Below are 6,000 nucleotides of genomic sequence, written 5' to 3' on the forward strand. Positions count from 1 at the left end.
GAATAAAGCCAAAAGACAGATAAGATATTGTTTTAGTTATTTTCATTTCATTTCTATGCTGCCTCAGAGCCAAAGCTCTTTGGGTGGTTCACAAAAATTGCAAACCACAAACATAAGATAATAAAAGCCTACGGTGAAATCTTTGATAGATAGTTTATCTATAATAAAGGTAACCATTTTCAGAGGGGTAATAGTGTTAATGAGCTGCAGCAAAACCAGCAAAGCATCTTAATGCCCCCTCAGATGTGTTGGTCTTTAAGGTGTCACAATTGTGGAAGTTTTCTTACTGTCCAAACAGCTGCATTTCCGTTTTGTACGCATGTGTTCTCCCACACAAATACAGGAAAAAAGAGGCACAGCTTGTGCCATGGTCTTTGAATCCCATGCACCCCTTTTCTTTTTACAACCCTGTAACTTTTATTTATTTGAGACCTGCCTGTCCAGTTCTTCAAGTTCCAAGGGTGTAATGTCCCTTCATGTAACTTCATGCATTGATGAAATGGGCAACTCTATAAGAGTCCATGAAAATATAAGAAGGGTATTACTGGATTAATCCAAAGGCCCGTTTGGTCTGGCATCTTGCCACCCAGATCAGACAGACAGCCACCTTGGCTGGCTAAATGCTTCCAGAAAAGCCCTCAATCATGATTCTCTCTGGTTATGTTGCTTCCAGGGAGCTGCGATTCAGTGGGATGCTGTGGCCACAGCTAGACCTAAGGTTTATCCTGGGATCATCCAGGGTTCACCCCTGCCTGAGCACTGGATCCCCTAGATCAGAGCTTTCCAAACTTTTCATGTTGGTGACACACTTTTTAGACATGCATCATTTCGCGACACAGTAATTCAGTTTTACTAGCAAACCGAAGGTTAAACTAACCCCTTATAAGAGATACGGACACATACATAAATTGTAATAACGAAATGTATGGGGACACAACATACATATAAATGAAAACTTTTCATTTATATTTTTTAAAATATATGATTTGCAAGATAATAACATACATTCCCAAGACTTTTCACATTGAACCAATTTTGTCGAGCTGCGATCGAGCGGCGGTTCTATCAAAAAACTGCACCCATGGAATTTCTCAAATGCGTCACTTCAGGTGCAGCCGCGTCACTGGAAGTGACGTGGAATCAGCTGTTTCGACCCAATTATGCGTACTGCACATGCGCAGTACCTGTATGATCCCTTGACCGTGGTGTGCATACACGGATACGACAGAAGGGGAATATACTAGTGCACCATACTAATCGGCACCTTTGCTGCATAAAAATGCATGCAAGTTGGTATTGCTTATTTCACATAGACTCAGAGGTTTCTCATTACGTTCGTGTGACACACCTATACACTGCAGCTGACACACTAACGTGTCACGACACACATTTTGGAAAGCTCTGACCTAGGCCGTAGACCTAAGGTTTATCCCAGGATCATCCCGGGTTCGTCCCTGCCTGAGTGCTGGATGCCCTGTGTGGCACTTAGATGAACAGGTTTGACCCCAGGACAATCCTGGGATAAACCTTTGGTCTAGCTATAGCCCTAGATGAACAGGTTTGACCCCTGGACGATCCAGGGATAAACCTTAGGTCTAGCTATGGCCTGTGTCTGAACATGGAGGTTAAATGTGGCCATCTTGCTAGATCTTGATAAACAAGAATTTAGCTAAATACACTACATCTTGTGACAGCAAACCTCATATCTTAATTGCATGATGGGCGAAAGAGCCCTTCTTTTTGTCTGTCTTGAATCTCCTTGCATGGCTAGACGGATTTCATGATACTTTACTGCATTTCAAAATTTACCACTGCGCCAGTGAAGAAAGAGATTATGGGCTAATTTTCACCTACAGCCCTTTCACAATAGAGGAGGGATAATTGCAATGGTTCCCAGCTTCCGTGACCGGCTTTCACGGGCCACATGCCACCAATGTTTCCCGCAAGTAAAAGAGAGCAGGAGAACGCGCGCCCGTGATGGCGACTCCGAATGTGTATCAGCAGAAGTGGGCAGGACTAGGCAGATGGGTATGGAGCATGGATTTTTTTTTAATAATTCCTGAGAGATGCGCACCAGCACAGACATGCAGCAACACAAGGGGGATAGGTACTATGTCAAAAATGCGCTGCTGCACAGAGAGATATTTGTTTTTTTAAAAAACACCACTTGACGATGAAACACACCAGTGCCCATGAACCCACCCCTGAGAGCAGGTTAGTTGTCAACTGAGCCAGGCGCTTGCGACGAATAGCAACAGCTTCACGAAGCACACCAGCCACAGACTTCGGGATTGTAGCGAGAGAGCCAAAAAAGTGACAAAAGCAGTCAGTGATATTCCTGAATAACTGAGGAGTCAACCCAAGATCACAACGGGATCAGCTGTTCATCATGTGGTCTGGTAGGGATGACTTCGATATTATCCTGGAATAAATGGCTGGTGTAGACACGCCTATATTGTTTGAGACCAGTTTAAAGATGATGCAAGGTTTAGGCGGTCACCAAACTCTTAATCAAGAGGGGGAAAAGTATTTGGAACATAAAAGTGGCTTCAGGCTCTTCACAAATAGTTACCACCAGCATGAGGACCATGTCACTGTGGATAATTTGTAGAAACAAGATTTGTGTTGGACATATTGGCTGTGACTGTTTATATTTTAAACACATTTCTATATAGAATGCATGCTAATTTGTAGTTCAGTCCTATGGTTTCAGGCAGCCGGCTCGGGTCGACTCAGCCTTCCATCCTCCCGAGGTTGGTAAAATGAGTACCCAGCTAGCTGGGGGAAAGGTAATAATGGCCGGGGAAGGCAACGGCAAACCACCCCGCTATAAGGCCTGTCAAGAAAACATCAGTGAAAGCTGGCGTCCCTCCAAGAGTCAGTAATGATTCAGTGCTTGCACGAGAGGTTCCTTTCCTTTCCTTACTGAATATAGTGGGACTTACTTGTGCTGCATAAAGTACATTAGTTAGGATGGCTCAAAATGGAAAGGTAATCAAAGAAATGGCTGCAGAACTATGCAATTTTTTGCATCTAGAAACTGAAATTTGGTAGTATATATATACTCTACAGCCATTCCATCAGCTGCAACAGAGGGAGAGATAGGGAGCAGGGCAACTTAGCTGAGAGACCAGCAATTTTTGGGTCTTCCTCTTTTTGAAAGTGTAGACTAGGAGTGACAGACAATTTGATGTCTCCAGATGTTTTGGCTTACAATCCACATCAGCCCCAGTCAGCATGGTGATTGGCCTGGCTGCCTGGGAGTTGTACTCCGACACATCTGTACCAATTTGGGGGATGCTGGTATAGACAGTAACAAGCCTATGCGGCAGGGTCTTGCTATTTACTGTGTAATCTGTACAGCACCATGTACATTGATGGTGCTATATAAATAAATAATAATAATAATAATAATTATAGTATTGCTAATAGCCATTCACAAAAGAGCTGTGCTTTTTAAGCTAATAAACACATGTAGGGCAAATCTACACCAAGCAGGATATTGCACTATGAAAACGGTATGAATGCAGTATATAAGAGGCAGGAGCCACACGACTGCTTTATAGCGGTATTGAAGTGCACTGACCACTGTTGGGGCCCATGACACATACTGTATACTGCTTTCATACTGCTTTCATAGTGCTATATCCTGCTCGGTGTAGATCTGGCCATAGTCTGCATGAAAAAAACTTTATTTTATTTATTTATTTATTTATTTATTTATTTATTACATTTCTATACCACCCAATAGCTGGAGCTCTCTGGGCGGTTCACAAAAATTAAGAACATTCAAAGTATAAAACAACAATATAAAACCATAATATAAAATACAATATAAAAGCTCAACCAGATAAAAACAGCAGCAATGCAAAATTATGAATTTAAAACTCCAAGTTAAAATTTATTTATAGACTGTTAAAATGCTGGGAGAATAAAAAGGCCGTCACCTGGCGTCTAAAAGCATATAATGTAGGTGCCAAGCGAACCTCCTTAGGGAGCTCATTCCACGGCCGGGGTGCCACAGCAGAGAAGGCCCTCCTCCTGGTAGCCACCTGCCTCACTTCTTTTGGCAGGGGCTCATGGAGAAGGACCCCTGAGGATGATCTTAAGGTCCGGGCAGGCACTTATGGGAGGAGGCGTTCCTTCAAATTACCTGGCCCCAACTTTATCCCAGACGTGATACAATTTAATGTCTTGATGTATTGTAATTCAGTGTTTGACACTGCAGTCTCCCTTTGAATATCCTTTGTTCAAGAATGGACACTTTATAGCCTGTTACAGAGCGTCCTATGCAGTTGAAATGCTTCGCCACTGATTTGTGAACATTGTTAGATTTGTGTTGCTTTATTTTTGAGTGTGTAGAGACTGCTCTGTTTGTTTTATTTATTTATTCATTCATTGAACTTCTGAGTCGCCCTATACCCACGGTTAGGACATCTGCTTCTTTATCTGTGACCTGTTGGCAAGTGGAGATGAGCATTTGACTTTGCTGTTGCTTAATTTTATGCACTGACTGCTAGTTTTGGTTATTTGTGTAATTCGCTACTGCTTTTAGCTTGTTGGTGTGTTTTAATTGTTCATTATTGTTTTTATGCTTTTATACTTTGTAAGCTGCTTTGATCAACTTCTTTCCTGGAGAGGAAAAGTGGGGTAAACGTCGTCGTCATAATAATAATAATAGCAATAATTGCTGCAAGAACTATGGAGGAAGGTAGCTTTGTTGGTGATCACTACTTTTTTATTTGTACAAGAGCCTCTCCCCTGTCTAAGTGGTAACACATCGGAATGTGCTGAGCTACTAAAGATTAGGAAAAGGATTAGCCAATGACATGAGTTCTTGTACCTGTCAAACATGACTCTCACAATAGCAATGAAACAATGACTGGGAGAAAAATAACACATTTAACCAGTGACAATAGATTGCAGGTTCATGACACTGTAGTGCTATTTGAGGTGGAAAGAACTTCTAGACAGCTGCTAGTATGATGGCTATTTGTCAAATGCCAAAAAGAGGACATGCATCACCAAAAAAAGAGGACACAATTATTTTCATTAGATTTGCATATGCCAATTTATACATACAGCTGAAATTTTAGAAACAGTTTAATAATTTAAATAGAAGTACAGTAAATCTCGCCCTATTGGGGAAAACTGTCCAAGTGACTTGTGTGCCTTATTCTGTCTCTGTCCAGATGCTGATGATGGGCGGCTTCAAGGTCCAGTTCTTCCTTCTGGTGGTTCTTTATGCTTTCAAAATAGAGGACAATCCTCCAGCAGCACTTCAAATACATTCGTTAGTCTGCTGCAGAAGCACCAACCATGAGCATGCTGTATGAACTTAAAAATTAACATCATCCCCTGTGTTGGAAGGGCTACTTTAAGAAAGAGTTTCATATAACAGAGAAATGGCTGTACAACTTTTTGCACTAAAAAAATAATTCTTTGGAAAGATCCTGAAAGCTAGCAGTGTGTTGTGACGAGGGCCATAGCTAGACCTAAGATTTATCCCTGGATCATCCAGGGGTCAAACCTGTTCATCTAGGTGACACACAGGGGATCCAGTGCTCAGGCAGGGGCGAACCCTAGATGATCCCAGGATAAACCTTAGGTCTAGCTGTGGCCGAGGGCCACATGTATAACTATCTGCCTAGTGGACACAGGCAAAGGATGCATACGTATGGGATACGCTAAGACAAGGTGGGCGGAAGATAGATTGGGATCTACTGGTAGATCTCTGGGTGATTTGGTCAGGGTCTCCAACTCCCGACTGTTTAACAATAGCTATTTTAAGATCTAAATTAGGTTGTTAGGATCCTTGATCTGTAATAACTCAGTTGTAGATTTGTGTATGCAGGTCATCCCGGTGTAGGACTCATGCACTGTCAGTCTTGGAGGGCCCTTGGTCAGGGCACCCTCAATGGGGCCCTCCTCAGTGGATCTACCTTCTCACCACATTATCACCAGCTGCTATTGACCCTCCTCCTCTTTCCCATCATTGGT

The sequence above is a fragment of the Elgaria multicarinata genome, chromosome 18 (genome assembly GCF_023053635.1).
Source record: "Elgaria multicarinata webbii isolate HBS135686 ecotype San Diego chromosome 18, rElgMul1.1.pri, whole genome shotgun sequence".
In the NCBI taxonomy this organism is placed as follows: Eukaryota; Metazoa; Chordata; class Lepidosauria; order Squamata; family Anguidae; genus Elgaria; species Elgaria multicarinata.